This window comes from Gopherus evgoodei, chromosome 4 (assembly GCF_007399415.2).
Source record: "Gopherus evgoodei ecotype Sinaloan lineage chromosome 4, rGopEvg1_v1.p, whole genome shotgun sequence".
Classification (NCBI taxonomy): Eukaryota; Metazoa; Chordata; order Testudines; family Testudinidae; genus Gopherus; species Gopherus evgoodei.
In genome coordinates this window covers 146,845,331-146,862,644 of record NC_044325.1, presented here as the reverse complement: position 1 = coordinate 146,862,644, position 17,314 = coordinate 146,845,331, and positions in this window count along the sequence as shown.

Here is a 17,314-nt window from a genome sequence, read left to right as displayed (position 1 = left end):
TTCAGTGTTTGTTGATATAGTCTCTGTGGATCAATGCTCAATTTTTTTTGGCTCCTCTACTCATTCTTAGCTGCCTTCTGCTCCTTTTTATAGATTCCCCCCAATTTCCCCTCCCCACCTCCACAGGTTGTTGAGAGTTCTGAACAGCTTTTACAGTTAATTGGGCTGCTTCTTCTTTTGATGCAACTGGGCTGAATGAAGCCTTCGGACGCTCCAAATTTTTTTCTAATACATTTCTTATTTCTTGGCACTAGACTTCTTGGAACTCTTTAAAATTCCAACAAACTATCCTTGGGTGAGCCCTTTGGCATTACTGAAAAATCAACTTCTTTATAGAAAACAAATCTGTTTAATTCTCCTTCTACTTCTTTATTGTCTTCAGGAAAAGACTGTCCTTATTAATATTAACTGAGTCCATGGAACTGCTCACAACAAAAGAAGTGTTTATTTGATGCTTCTAAGTTAATACTTGTAAAATCTCTTGAAGAAGAAAAGTGCAAGCAAACAATGAGGATAATTAACTATTTGGAACAATTTATTAAGGGTTGTGGTGGATTCTCCCTCACAGGACATTTTTAAATCAAGACTGGATTTTTTTAAAAAGCTCTGCTCTAGGAACTATTTGGGGGCCGTTCTCTGGTCTGTGCTCTACAGGAGCTCAGACTAGATGATCACAATGGTCCCTTCTGGCTTGGAATCTATTGAAGATGGGTTCTCCATTTCCCTGACCATCCTATTAGCCTACTTTGGCACCTGCTCTACATTCAATTAATCTGTTTTGAACATGGGTGAGCAAAATGGTACAGTATTCAAGATCAGGACTCACTAGTACCTTGTACAATGGGCAGTAATACTTCCCTATCTCTCCTGGAACACCTCACCTGATTTTTTATTACCTAGACACTATGCCATGGAGAAGTGAATGTCACACATCATTAATAAAAGTGCAAAAAAATTTCTCTGAAATGTGATCCGCAAACTTTTTACTAAAGTGGGTGTTTGCTTCCTTCGTATAAAGCAGAATATTTATTAGACAGACACACAATTTACTTATTTGTATTGCAGTTGCCACTAGGAGCCCCAGTCACGGACCAGGACCCCATTGTGCTAGGCACTGTGCAAACACAGGAACATTGTGTGCAGTTTTGGTCTCCCATGTTTAAGAAGGATGAATTCAAGCTGTAACAGATACAGAGAAGGGCTACTAGGATGATCCAAGGAATGGAAACCCTGTCTTATAAAAGGAGGCTCAAAAAGCTTGGTTTGTTTAGCCTAACCAAAAGAAGGCTGAGGGGCGACATGATTTCTCTCTATAAAGATATCAGAGGGATAAATACCAGGGAGGGAGAGGAATTATTTAAGATCAGTACCAACGTGGACACAAGAACAAATGGGTATAAACTAGCCATCAGGAAGTTTAGACTTGAAATTAGACAAAGGTTTCTAACCATCAGAGGAGTGAAGTTCTGGAACAGCCTTCCAAGGGGAGCAGTGGAGGCAAAAGATATATCTGGCTTCAAGACTAAGCTTGATAAGTTTATGGATGGGATGGTATGATGAGATAGCCTAATTTTTGGCAATTAATTGATCTTTGACTATTAGCAGTAAATATGCCTAATGGCCTGTGATGGGATGTTAGATGCAGTGGGATCTGAGTTACTATAGAGAATTCTTTCCTGGGTGTCTGGCTAGTGAGTCGTGCCCACATGCTCAGGGTTTAGCTGATCACCATATTTGGGGTTGGGAAGGAATTTTCCTCCAGGGCAGATTGGCAGAGGCTCTGGTAGTTTTTCGCCTTCCTCTGCAGTGTGAAGCACAGGTCTTTGCTGCAGGATTCTCTGCACCTTGAAGTCTTTAAACCACAATTTGAGGACTTCAGTAGCTCAGACATAGATTAAGGGTTTGTTACAAGAGTGGGTGGGTGAGATTCTATGGCCTGCATTGTGCAGGAGGTCAGACTAGAAGATCATAATGGTCCCTTCTGACCTTAAAGTCTATGAGGAACAAAAAATTCATGCCCCAAAGAGCTGACAATTTAAGTATATTTAAAGTTTTTTTCTGCTTGTTTTTACCCTTAGACAGATCAGGAAGATCATGTCTGATTTTATTATTGCTGGAGGACCTCTTAGGAGTCTCAGAAGATGTATACCATGAGTTCTCCCACCCCAGTTGAATGTCTGACAAAGTTGCTTTCCCCCCAAAATGTTCATTAGAGTTTGGAATTTCAGAGGTGCTGAAAAGAGCCATGAGAAACAAAATGAATGTTAGGAATTTTCAGCCAGCCTCTCTCCTCCTCAGTATCTTAGATTTATACCTCTTGTGGCTTGTGATGTCATAACTTCTCCAATTGTCAAAGTTTCTTGCACAAAGACCTGAATATCTAAGGTGAAAAAAACCTTACGTGCCTGTTTTTAATCCATCATAAAGAAAACAAAGAAGGTGATAAGCCCTATTTTTACTTCCCCTTTAACAGAGAGTCATCTTGGAAACATAGGATCATGATGTCATGGTGACACACAAGATATCTTTTCCCCTTATCCAAGTTTAGATGCTGATCCTACCATGGAATCCACTCAAGTCACACAATTTGGGGTTACTTGCTGGGTTCTCCTTATTTAAAAAGTCTGCAAGAAGCCATGGAACACCCCAACATATCCTTGCAGAAAGAAAGGCAAACTCTGTGAAGAGACTGACACACCTCATTAACCTGCCTGAAAATGTGTTGTTACTTTTTATTTTTAGAAGAAAAATGCTTGGTTTGGCTAGCCCTTTTATTGAATTTTGAATCAATAACACATCAAGTGGCTTGGGATGTTATTAATCAGAACATTGGCAATGGAAGCCAGAAGGTAAGAACACTGCAGCTAACCCACTATGTTCCTGTGAAGTAGCAGCACTTGGCACTGGATAGCCTTAATTACACCTTGGGACAGTGTTTACCTTCCAACTGTTTCACAGACAAGGCAAACTATTGCCTGCTGGCATCACAGAACTCAGCTGCTCCTGGTTATTTCATGTCACAGTGATTGGAACCTGCAGCAAAATATTAAATTAAAGTAGCCCGATTTCAGAAGCAGCAGTGAAGGAAAAAAATATCGTCCCTCCTTTACCGGTTTTTCATTTAGTGGAGGAGGTGGGAAGTGAGGGAGCATGTGCTACACAGGTTATATGGGAAACTTTGTCAAACAAAGTTTAGAGGTACTTCTGCTTGTATGTCCTGGTATTTCTCTTTGTTATTATTTTTACTAGGTCAATTTGCATAGAAACTGGCACTTTGCTACTGAGGGGCTCATTTCCACGTCATTCAATATCAAACATTGTACCAACCTTCCCTGCAAGGGGTTTGGTGGGTTTGAGCCTAGACTGCCCAATACCAAAAACACTGACCTCTAACACTTGAACTAAAAGAGTTACTCCACCAGCTGGTAGCAGCAGTAGACTGTTGTCGTCCATGTACTTTAATCACTAGAAGGGTGCACAACATGAGCTTTACAAGCATGTTACAGTACCATCCTTGGTTGCAGAGTATATTATGATGATGTCACAAGCTGAGGTGGTTTCTGCTATTAAAGGTTGCTTTAGTTTAACACTTTTGTGTAAGCCTCACAGGGCGCTAATGAAGGATGAACATAATGGACCCACAGTACAGCAGGGAGCTTGTGGGATTTAGAAGCCTTCTTCAGCTGGAGGGAAGGAAGTTGGTTGCCACTTTGGGGGTATGATCCGGATACATCTGGGTACAGCCACTCCAATCAGTTTTAAAGTATATTAGTCTCATGCAAATTACGCTCCTGTAGGAGCTAAGCACTGAAGAGCCTGTGTCAGGACTGACAATGCTGCTCAGTTTAATTCCAAATAAGATAATCTCTCCAGAGCCCCCAGCTGCAGAGAATCCAATAATGACCCAGAGGGAAGGTGGGAGACAGTGAGATTCCAGTAGCTTCTCCAGCTATAGCACTGAGCTTCCAGTGGGGTAGACTATTGGTGTGAGTGGACTATTCTCTCTTTCAGCCTTGCATGCATGCTGTATGCACGCACAGATGCAAAAGCTCTGGGTTAGTTCTTGACATCTGTCTGATTATCAGTTCCAGCAAGCCTCAGCCCAAGACGTGCACAGGCATATGCTCATCTGCATTCATGTAGCTGCAGAGTATACCATGACGTTCACTTTGCAAACTGGGTCTCATGAAGAGGCTCTAGGAAGAAGCCGCCACAGTACAGCTTTGGAAAAATAAGCTCTAGGCTCTCCTAGCCTTAACATTCTCAACTATGTTTTTACCAGTAGGATTTGGCCACCTTCAACTCTATTTTGTTTTATTGTCTAGAGGCTTCTCAGTATGTTGTCAACACTGAGCACAAGGTGGGGAGTGGAGTGAAGCTGCCCAGATATGTTCTCATGTTCTTATGATGTCCCTAAGGACGGCCATACCGGGTCAGACGAAAGGTCCATCTAGCCCAGTACCCTGTCTTCCAACAGTGGCCAATGCCAGGTGCCCCAGAGAGAATGAACAGAACAGGTCATCATCAAGTGAACCATCCCCTGTAGACCATTCCCAGCTTCTGGCAAACAGAGGCTAGACATCAGATACATTCCTCTACAGATTGTCACTCTGAGCTTCTACAGCTGTTGCAATGGAAAAGCATGGTCCCAATTCCAAAAGTGCCATGTCCTGGGTTTCACCTTCTCCCATCTAGACTCTTTACTCTTCTGAGTTCTCAAGGCTGGGGGCGGGGGAGGAAAATTACCAGAGAAGGGAATGCAGCAGATAATGTCCCCTTGGGCTGGTGAGGTAAAACAGGAACAACGCTTTTTGCCTCTTTCTAGCTCCAAAATCACCAATTTAAACATCTAAGGGCTTTCGATGCCTAATCACTGGATTCATCCTTGGGTTACAGCATGTTGGGGTGCATTTGAAAACAGAACATTAATTATTTAGTAGATCTTCAGGAGTGAGAGTCTTGGCTGCTCCAGAACCTTAAGTTTACCACAAGCCCTGCTGATTTGACAGATGAAATATTAAATACCAAGCAGCCTGTTATATGTTGTATGTGCTGAAGTTACCTTTTGTTGGTGCAACATATTTAGTTTGGAACAGCCTTCTTCAGAGTCCATGATGCCTTTAGATACATGCACCTTTAACACAAACACAATTTAATAGAGTTCTAAATCATCAAAAAGTTACCAGAATAACTGGCAAGCTTTAGCAGCCACTAGTAGTCACCTCTGAAGTTGTGCTACTATTGATATAAGTGATTTGTTGTTAAAGGCACAATACAGATAGCCTAGATATTGAATAAAGAGACCAGGATAGTGTGCAGCAATGTACACCTCCGTAGTATAAGTAAGCAGGATAGTGATCATTCTCCATTAGTTTTGTTCTCATGATCACTCCTGGCCAGTTACCTCTTTGTTTTCCCATGGCAGGAGGTTGTCTGGTTGGGATAATCATTCCTCCGCTTTCCTTGGGAACAGGGATGGGGAAGATCTACCAAAGTCTGCCAAGTGATGCTCTCTTTCCCTGTTTCTCCTTCAGTTTCAACAGCTGCCTGCACATTAACATAGCCTGTGGTATACTACTGAACCCAAAGCAGAAGCCAGTTATGTGCAATGAGAGAGGTAAACTAGGAAAATTACTAGAAGCATATGTATTGAGCGGGACTATGTTTGGCACAAAGCACTCTTTATAATACTGATCACTCTTAAGACCTGTGATTTATTTATTTTGCAAGTACAGTAGCTAAGGTGTCACTGGCCAAATCAAAAAGAATTGGGGGAGAAATTATAAATCTGACAAGGGCCATGGGCCAATGCAAAACTGAGAAGGAATGAAGTAATTTAATTTCAACCTATGGTCTCAGACTTCTCAACATAGCCACTTCGTCTTGAGAAATGAAAAAATAATTCAGCTCAAAGTGCAAGGTAAACCCTGACACTCCATCATGTTCAAAGCCATTTCTGCATTGATTTAGATGGTTGCTACAGGGAAATCCATAGGCTGAGATAGATTACAGTGTCCAAATCTAGAAGTTGCTTGAGAGCTTGAGGTAGACAAACCAAATTATTAATGAGTTTTCTCCAAATGTGATTCTTAAAATTAGGCAATTGGGTGGTCAGTACCTGATCTCTGAATATAGATATATGATTTGGTATGGGGAAATGGCCTGATTTCTCTGTAATTCTGTGAACTGTAACCAGAGACCTTGAATTTTCTAGTTATGTATAACTATTAGCTTCTTGGCAGCTTCCTTCCCAACTCCCCAAAATGTACCATTGAGTCAAATAAATGAATCATGTTTGCACAGAATGTGAGAGTTTGTTAACATATCTAAACTGGATAAAATTGTAAATCTTCTTCTAGGGACTAGGAGACTTTTCATGAACTATTTCCAGAGGCTGGAACTCTTGAGAGTTTAGTCACTCTCTCTCTTCGGTGTTTTTAATTTTTCCCTTCAAGGAAACAAATTAACACTTCCTACGGCAGTCAGAATGTGTGTGAAATCATGGTACCAAGCTGGGTTCTATAAGCAGATATTGGTGGTACTGGTATCCAAAAGAGACCAGAAGTTTAATCAGAATTTACAGAATCACCAAGTCATACTGAAGCTGCTGCTGATATTTAAAGGGACACAACAAGAAAAACAATATACATACTGTGAAATTGTCTTTCTTGTGTTACAATTACAATTGTCATTACAAACTAATTTGCTTTTCACCACATGGGCTATTTCCCTTTGCATCTCTCATATTCCTGATTAGCTTCCGTTTTTACCCATGTATCCCTATGGCATTAAGTGCAAATGTTAAATAACTGTGCAGCCTCAGAGGATGTAAATCAGAGCAGAATTTAGCCCTTGGGTTGCAGAGTAGGCCAGCAGCGCAAGTCAAAGTGGGTATTCAGACTTGTAGGGAATTCAGCCTTCATATGAGAGGTTAAACCCGGGTCTGTTTTGCTCGTCTCTGGGAGAAATGCCAATTGGCTGTTAAAGTTCTTATGTCAGGTCTGAAAAGAGGATGGAGACTCTTTGCCCTCTTCTCAGCAAGAAACAAGTTTTGATGACCTGCATTTGCATACAAGCTGTATCTGCTGGCAGCATGGCGGCTTCTTTTGTCTGTGCAATCACTGCTCTGCCAGTATAGCACTCAGTGCTTAGGAGAATGTCTTGGCATAGCTTAAGTATTAAGGATGCTATAGAAAGCCAAAGCTCACTCCTGTTGAGTAAATTTGCAGATGTCTATTTGACAGGTCTATTGAGGGTCACTAGGCTTTATGGCATCCCTGTAAATGCAAGAATTTCTGTGCCTCCAAATTTGTGCCATTCGCAGTGTACTTGCAAAGTAGAATAACTTAGCAAGTGTCTGAACATACTTTAATCAGCACGAGTTTACCTTACGTGACCCTGAAAGTGTGTTTATCTCTGGGGTTGTCATGAACACCAATTGCTCCACCTCCACCTTGAGATAAATAAGAATTTGCAGCAGCTAATCCCATGTGACCACTGTGTAATCTAGCAGCTTTCCATAGCGAGTACATTTGACTGCATTCTGCATGTGTCCTGCTTTTACGGAGATGGGACTCTCTGTGTCTAATTGGATTTCCAGTGCCACTCATTTTACTATGGAGCCAGCCTGGAAGGAGCGGAGTATTCTCAACTTTCATTAGCTTCAATGGATATTGAAGGTACTCAGTACCTAGCATAATCAGGGCTTTTGTTTGTATTCCTAGCTAAAATCCTTCCAATTTAATCCTATTTAATAAAGTTTGTGTGTCTAATTTATTATAGTTTTCAAAAGTTTATTCTGGCAGCCCCCTTGGTCAAGTGCTGTCCAGGATCTTAACTTAGATTTCTGTTGAGAACTTGGAGGGAAAAATGATTGGTGGATATTTAGTCAATTCAGGGGGTTGTTAAGGAGGATTCATTTTGCACTACAGTATCTGCTGCTTAATGATGTGCGTTCAATTTAAAGACAGCTGGTATCAGTGTGTTGTGAGGGGATGGATACAGGATTGGTGAGATCACAGCAGCTCACAGCTTTCATCTGCATCAAAGCCCCTGGATGGGATGTTACAGAGTGGGGTGCCTTTCTGGAAAAGGCTAGGGGGAGAAAAGCAAGTGGTTGCTGTGGAGATGACTGTGAGGTCACAAAGGCATGATTGTGACTTCAGGTAGGGAACGAGCAGCAGGTGCGGATGAGACTTTTAAAGAACAAAGAGTCTGCATCAGAGTAAATGTCCTTAGTTTAACGAAAGGATAAGAGTTGCAGAAGATACTGGATAAGACAGGGAGGAAGAATAATTTCTAAAGAAGTCGTCTTTATCCTCTTTAAAAGAAGTAAGATAGCTCAAAACTATTACAGAGCATACTTTTAAACAAATTGTGTGTGAAAATGTGCACAGGGTTGTGTGCCAAATTTGTACATGCAGCTACTGTAATTGTGGAGCAACAGCTGGTGATTTGTGTGTAGTTTTTACTACCAGAAGACAGGCAAGTGATAGACGATAGGAGATTTTTAGTCTGGGTGTCTGGAAAAGAACTCAGCTGTCTTTAAGCATGCAAATATATACAAAGTTTGTGAAACTGCATGCCTCATGTGCACATTCCTTGACTCTGATGGTCATAGAAATAGCAAACAATGCATGTGCACAGTTTTGCTTGCAACAAATATGTGCACAAGCTGTAAGATAGTGAAATGTGACCTTCAAAAGAGAATTTGAGTTTGTGACTCTGTAGAACTCATCAGCAAGTCCTAGCCCTTGCAGATAGATATAGTATCAAAAAGTAAGTATTGTCTGTAACATTAAACAAAAAAAATGCTCATGCCCTTTCAGCCACACTAGCCCCTCTTTCTATCAGCACACAGAGTTGATGACTGAAAAAATGTTATTCGATAGGTTTTCCTACAACTCTAAAACAGAGCAAAGATTAGGATTCCATCCCCACCTTGTCCTCCAGTGCAAATAATACGATAATAAGTGTCCTGAGTGTATAACCAAGAGTAGAATTATTCCCTTCTATTTACATTCACTTTAGATCTGCCATCAGGGAACTAAAAAAGGAGAGACGCTAAAGAGTCAGTATACATCATCCAAACTTAATCACCCACACTTTTGGGGTTGGAAAACAGAGTCTGGGTAAAATTTACAAGGGTATTTAGGCTCCTAAAGGTACAGATGGGTACCCAAAAGTGGCTACGCTAGTTATGTGCCTAACTCTCATGAATGTTAATGGAACACAGGTGCTTGACTTACTTAGATGCTTTTGTAAATCATGGTAAGCACCTATTTGCATCTTTAGGTGCCTAAATATCTTTTTTTTTGCAGCTAGTCCTCAGACACTTAGGAAACCGAGGCTCTCTGGAAGTCAATGGGAAAATCAATTTTACCCTATAATTTTTAGGGAGACTGCCAACAGTATTTCTCCTCTCTCTCTATTTCAGGAAAAGGAGCCTTATGTGTTCAATCCTTCTTTAGGATAAATGTTTCCCCCTCTTCACCTGACATGTTCTGTGCACGACAGCTATGGGTGTGGAGAGCTTTGGAGAACATTGGATGCCGTCCATACCCTTGTTTCCAAGAGAGAGTAGTCCCAGCCTCTGTATGTTTGTATTGTGACTATCTTTACTATAAGAGACCATTGTGCTGGTGAAGGTGCTGGACTGACACATCTGTTTATCATCAGAGCAGTGGCTACTTGATTTCAACACTCTGGATTTAATGGAGATTTTCAATTGCCTCTTGTTGATGTCTCACTTCTGCATACAATGTCCAGGAAACGTACCAGGGCCACAATTCTTATTTGGTTTTTATCTATACCTCTTTATGGTTTTTTAAAGTCAATTTGAAATAATGATTTCTTTAGAAAGAGAGAGAAAGGTGACCTTTCATGAACCCCTGTGAGAATATCCATCTTTTAAACTTATCCCTCATCTGTGGAATACATGGTAAAGTTAAAGCAATACCTTCATGTACAAGATAATAGTTTGTTGCCATTCTGATTAAAATGAGCCATTATGTAGCTGGTCTTCTGCGCTCTTTCATTTTTGACAGCTTATAATGGGAGCTATAACAAGCTGAAATGAAAGCAGAGGTAAGCCAGTGAAATAGGGTGCATTGATGAAAAAAGTTAGAACAACCACTTCAACTAAAACTTAGCTTCTCTCCTACTTTTCTTTTGCTTTTACATGCTGTCTCAGTCAAGCCCTGTTTCTCTTCTCTGCTGGGGATGCCAGTGTCTCTCATGCTGTCTGGATTGATAGCGTTTTTCTCTTTCATTTCAGAAATCTGCTTTCTGGAGTAGGATATATTTGGTGCCTGGACCAGTTGCTCCCCAGCCTTCCATCAGCTAATATGTCTGCACCATTTCAGTCCAGTGCTTTCCAGAACCAGCAAGTCAACTTGGCCAACACTACAAAAAGTGGCCGTTTCCTACAATACAAAACAAGATGGCTGTGGAAAGCACATGATGTAGGGTAAGGGTCAGCACTGTGAAAGGTGGGGTTGTGTTCATTCTTCTGTACTGAGACTGTAATACTGTATTCCTCTGTAATACTGCTACTAAGATGTGATATAGCCCCCTTCAGCCAGCTCTAAAGGCATGTCTACACTTCAAGCTAGGGGAATGATTCCTGGCAGGAGGAGGAGCCCAGAGTACGTGCCCATCCGAGTCCTAGGCATGTTCTCTGGCCGGTTATCCCATCCTGCCACAGCTACACTCTATTTTTAGTGCTCTAGCTCCATGAGGGCTAGTGCAAGCATGTCTCCTTGAGCTCGGAATCACCCTAGCCCCAGATAAACGTGTAGCTATCCTCTAGCTCTCAAAACACTCCTCAAACAGAAGGTAAGTGTGACTATCACCATTTTACTAAAGGGCAGGAGCCAGGAATACAAGGCAAGTCTCCTGAGTCCTGGCTCAGTATCTTACCCATTCGACCATGCTGCCTGTCCATCACCTAGCTCCTGTTGTCTACAGAACAAAAGACAGAGCAACACTGATTGGTTTAGAAATACAGCCAGGCTCAGATGTCAAACAAAGCACTGTAAAGAGGGCATTTAGAAAACAATATTGGACCAACAGAATCAGAAACCCAATACACAACATGAGTAATGAATGAAGGGAACATACATACAAAGGGTGAAATTCTGACCCCATTGAAGTCAATGGCAAAACTCGCATTGACTTCAGTGGGGCTAGGATTTCACCTCAAGTGTTTTTTAAAAACGTTTAAGTCTACAGTAGAGCTTTTGGATCTCTCTGTCATTCACTCTTCTGGTATTACTGGTTCATCTACCGTCACAGTATCTAGATGTACTATTTGCTCACAAAAAGATGTTTCAGCACAGCAAATAATGCTGTCAGTTATTGGCATGGGGTTTTAGTGTCTCCCCGAGACACCCTGATAATGACACCTCTTAAGGTGAACATATTTTTCAGTAGGCAAACTTGCTCTAAAACAACACAAACTAGGGTAAATGTTACCCTTGGAAGAGTAGAGAGCAAGAGAGAAGACCACACAATTAACCATGAAACTCAGGAGCATGTTGTACTTGTGCAGGAATATTGGGAGAGCTGAGATTAGACTAATGTAATTTGCTTCACAAGAGATTGATGCAAAATGTTTGCCAGCATTTTTTTTTTTTTTAACACTGAAGCTGGTTCCAAAAAGTTAGGAAGAAGTTTGCCGAAGCGAAAACTGCTTCTTGTCTTGTCTCTCCTTTTGAGCTTCCTGCCTGGAGGATTGAGATCTGTCACTGTACATTTGTAAATTGCAAGGGTTTTCCTGGTCCTGCTTGCAAGTAGAGGGGTCTGTAGGGAAGCATGCAATCTGAGTCTGGCAGAGTGAACTCCACAGGCAGCCAGCCTAGAGTAAGGTGGGGTGAGTTACTTGTGCCTCTCTGTTTCAGGGAGCAACTTGATTTGTGTTTCTGTTTTTGCATTTCTTTCTGTTCGGGGGGTGCTTGTGCGTTATTCTGAATTCTAAGACTAAAGTAGTGTCACATTTAGGGTGACCAGATGTCCCGATTTTATAGGGACAGTCTCGATTTTGGGGTCTTTTTCTTATATAGGCTCCTATTACCTCCCACCCCGTCCCAATTTTTCACATATGCTGTCTGGTCACCTTAGTCACATTGCAACCTTCCAGCAAGAGTATTTTATGTTTTGATCTAACTTCTCTGTTTGTATCCCAGTAAAGAATAGAAACGAAGAGGCTGATCTGTTGGACATTTACACATGAGTAGCTTTGCTTATGCAAATGGCCTTATTAAGTTAATAGGGCCAAGTAGCTAATGTTATGGAGAAAAGATTTATATTTGTATTGCTTGTCATGAATAAGTAGAGAAGGCAGATAATAGGCCTTCTTTTATTGGACCAACAGAAAGGTGGTGATGCATGGGGCTTTGGGGCCAGAATAGGACTCTTACAGCAGTGGCTCTTAACCTTTACTGCAGCCTGCACCCCTTTGGTTCTCAAAATATGTTCTCACCCCTTATCAAAAATCGTTGAAGTAGGTCAGTTCTTTAAAGCTAGATATAGTTTTTGTATATTACAGTAATCATTAAACAACATATAATGTTAATAAATACATTGTTTCATCAAACCTAAGTAGTTGTACTTATGTGCCTGTGCTTAATTTGTGTTTTCGAGGATTTATCTTCTAAAAAAATCTGGCATGATTCGCACCCCTAGAAAGGACATCTCATACTCCCAGGGGGTGCATGCACCCCAGGTTAAGAACCACTGTTTTACAGTATTAAGAATAAAAATTCCTGAAATAATTAACTTCTTTTGCTGTGTCACAGATGGGGGAAGCAAGAGCGTAGAGATGCGAGTTGATGCTGGGAATATGAACCACACTAGCACTTGGTAGAAAGCAAGCCTTTAGCTATCAACAGCTCTTTTCTGATTCATACGTCCTGACTATCACCAGGATCTGGATTGAATGTTGTCTGCAGCATTTTAGGGTTCTTTTCAGGATTTTAAATATTGACCATTTAAAAATAAGCGAACCTTCTTCTCATCCTTTCCAGAAAACATTACAAGCTGCATGAGTGGAATATGAGGAACACTGCCAGGGTCCTTTACATAGCCCTTTGTGCACTGCTCAGAAAAAACAAGTGAAGTACTGAATCCCTCCCACAGATGTTTCTCTGCTCATGCAGTAACTAAGGGTATGTCTACACTGCAAATAAAGGTGTATTCTTAACTTGGGGTAGCTAATCTGCATTAGACAACCAAATTAAAGAGCAGTGAAGACACAGCAATTCAGATTTTAACTTGGGTGAGCAGCATTAGATGAAACCTATAGGAAGGGGCTTCTCTAGGCACCAGAGCTCCAAGCGCGTGCCTGGGGCAGCAAGCCATGGGGGAAGGTGGGGCGTTCTGCCAGGCGCCGATAGGGTGGCAGGCAGGATGCCTTCGGCGGCATGCCTGCGGGAGGTCCGCCAAATCTGGGGGACTAGCGAACCCTCCATGCTTGGGGCAGCAAAATGTCTAGAGCCGCCCCTGCCTATAGGGGAGCCTGTGGTTCAGTGTTTCCATCAGACACCGTGACAATGACATTTCAGGATTCAACTGAAGCTTCTAACATAAGTGCAAATCTAGTTATGTCTTGCTGTTTCAACCGAGTTTAGCTAATGAGCGTTAGCCATTTTTGTAGTAGATACTAAACTATTGCTAAAAGAAAGGAACCTGAGACAGTGAAAAGGTGGACGCAGGATCACTAAGACAGCTTAGAATCATAGAATATCAGGGTTGGAAGAGACTTCAGGAGGTCAGCTAGTCCAACCCCCTGCTCAAAGCAGGACCTACACCAATTAAATCATCCCAGCCAGGGCTTTGTCAAGGTTGACCTTAGAGGTCTTTAAGGATGGAGATTCCACTATCTCCCTAGGTAACCCATTCCAGTGCTTCACCACCCTTCTAGTGAAATAGTTTTTCCTAATATCCAGCCTAAACCTCCCCCACTGCAACTTGAGACCATTGTTCCCTGTTCTGTCATCTGCCACCACTGAGAACAGCATAGCTCCATCCTCTTTGGAACCCCCTTCAGGTAGTCGAAAGCAGCTACCAAATCCCCCCTTATTATTCTCTTCTTCAGACTAAACAATCCCAGTTCCCTCAGCATCTCCTCATATGTCATGTGCTCCAGCCCCCTAATCATTTTTGTTGCCCTCCGCTGGACTCTTTCCAATTTTTCCACATTCTTCTTGTAGTTTGGGGCCCAAAACTGGACACAATACTCCAGATGAGGCCTCACCAATGCTGAATAGAAGGGAATGATCATGTCCCTCGATCTGCTGGCAATGACTCTACTAATACAGCACAAAATGCCATTAGCCTTCTTGGCTACTCATATCCAGCTTCTCGTCCACTGTAACCCCTAGGTCCTTTTCTGCAGAACTGCTGCCTAGCCACTTGGTCCCCAGCCTGTAGCAGTGCAAGGGATTCTTCCGTCCTAAGTGCAGGACTCTGAACTTGTCCTTGTTGAACCTCATCAGATTTCTTTTGGCTCAATCCTCCAATTTGTCTAGGTCCCTCTGTATCCTGTCCCTACCCTCTGGCATTATCTACCACTCCTCCCAGTTTAGTGTCATCTGCAAATTTGCTGAGGGTGCAATCCATGCCATCCTCCAGATCATCAATGAAGATATTGAACAAAACTGGCCCCAGGACCGACTCTTGGGGCACTCCACTTGAAAATGGCTGCCAACTAGACATGGAGCCACTGATTACTACCAGTTGAGCCCAATGATCTAGCCAGCTTTCTATCCACCTCAAAGTCCATTCATCCAGCCCATACTTCTTTAACTTGCCAGCAAGAATACTATGGCAGACTAACAAAAGCTTTGCTGAAGTCAAGGAATAACACATCCACTGCTTTCCCCTCATCCACAGAGCCAGTTATCTAATCATAGAAGGCAATTAGGTTAATCAGGCATGACTTGCTCTTGGTGAATCCATGCTGTTTCTGATCACTTTCCTCTCTGCTAAGTGAATCAGAATTGATTCCTTGAGGACCTGCTCCATGATTTTTCCAGGGACTGAGGTGAGGCTGACTGGCCTGTAATTCCCCGGATCCTCCTTCTTCCCTTTTTTAAAGATGGGCACTACACTAGCCCTTTTCCAGTCATCCAGGACCTCCCCTGATCACCATGAGTTTTCAAAGACAATGGCAAATGGCTCTGCAATCACATCTGGTAACTCCTTTAGCACCTTTGGATGCAGCGTATCCGGCCCCATGGACTTGGGCTCATCCAGTTTTTCTAAATAGTCCTGCACCACTTCTTTCTCCACAGAGGGCAGGTCATCTCCTCCCCATGCTGAGCTGCCCAGTGCAGTATTCTGGGAGCTGACCTTGTTTGTGAAGACAGAGGCAAAAAAAGCATTGAGTCCATTAGTTTTTTTCATATCCTCTGTCATTAGATTGCCTCCCTCATTCAGTAAGGGGCCCACACTTTCCTTGACTTTCTTCTTGTTGCTAACATACCTGAAGAAACCTCTCGTTACTCTTAACATCTCTTGCTCTTATCATCATCGCATGCCTGAGCAATATTTTTATACTCCTCTCTGGTTATTTGTCAAATTTTGAACTAATAAGCGTCTTTTTTGTGTTTAAGATCAGCAAGGATTTCACTGTTAAGCCAAGCTGGTCGCCTGCCATATTTACTATTCTTTCTACACATTGGGATGGTTTGTTCCTGTAACCTCAATAAGGATTCTTTAAAATGCAGCCAGCTCTCCTGGACTCCTTTCCCAATCATGTTATTCTCCCGGGGGCTTCTAGACACACTTTCCTTTCTATGATTCGTAGCATGTTAAAATTCCATCATTTTTCACTATGGGTGAAATTGACCCACCGCATTTTGAGGACCTATGTATTGCAGAACCTTTTTACTGTCCCTCTGCACAGAGGTGACTGTTGCCCATATACATGAGTAACAAGACTAAGGGAATGACAACTCAAATGGAACATTGGCCAGTATCCATTCCAGGCAATGCATCATAGTGGCTAGAGCATTGGACTAGGCCACATGAGACCTGGGTTTTATTTTTGGCTCTACCATTGACTTGCTTGATCTAGCCATAAAGCCACTTCCCTGTCCCTGTGCCTCAGTTTCCCTATCTGCAAAATGGGGATATAATACTGACCTCCTTTGTGAAGCGCTCTGAGATGTGTGCATGAAAAGCACTATAGGTATTATTGTTGTTATTCATGTATGATATTTGGATATCTGACATTCAGATATTATTACGAATATATTTTGGGTATTCTGATTAAGGCACCTACATCTTGAATTTTCTGGCAGTTAGAAGGGCTAAAGAGGTCAGCCTTTGGGGGCTCTAGGTGAAGGTTTGAATATTTAGGAGGGCTGGTCACCAATTGTAGGAAAGGCCATTGCCTCCATAGGGTTTTTTACGCTCGGTCTGAGAGCCAGTCTTTGCTGTCAGCGCACATCACCAGAAGAACGTTTCAGATAACACCACCAGTCATTAAAATGAGGTCTGCAAGAGGGATTATTGCAGTGAAGTAGGTCACTGGGAAATTGCTTGCCTGCTAAATAGGTTTTCATCTGTATTTTAAAAAGAGTGATTTACGTGATTCTCAGTGGGAAATACACAAGCACTTTCAACAAACAGCTGGAGCCTGGGCCACAGAGTCTCTTTTGTCTCATGCTAACTGTGTGCGATATGCCCCACAAACTGATCAACTTAACAAAGGATCTTTGACCAGAGCATCCTGAAAATGAAAGTGGGCATGTGCTTAGACTAAAGAAATCAGGAAAGTGGGAATGGCTTGGCTGTGAATCAGTCACAGAGAGGTGATTTTATTGATTTACTTTAAGAAGAAAGATTGACCTTCAGCACTGATCCAGCTGTATAATAGCCACCTACTGCATGCAACATTTCCCTGCCTTCCCTTTCCCCCTACTTTTGTCTGCCATAGTCATTACAGTTTGTATCTAATACACTGTACACTCTTCAGGGAAGGGACAGTTACTAACTAAGGCTACACTTCAGGAAAGCACTTAAGCAAATGCTTAACTTTAAGCATGTACTTACATCCTATTGAATTCCAATGGAACTTAAGGATGCTTAACTGTTTTCCTGAATAGGGGCCTAAGAATTTACACTGCCCCAAGCATAATCAGGCCTCCGACTATTGGTTTTTTTGTGGTTTTTGTTTTTTTAACCTTTCCAAAATGTGAAAGAATGAGGTGTATATTCCCTTCTTCCAAAATAAAATTTCAAGCCTGGGAAAATGAATTTGGGGCTGTTTTTGTCTCTGAACTGCCAGACAGACACGGCTAATTAAAAT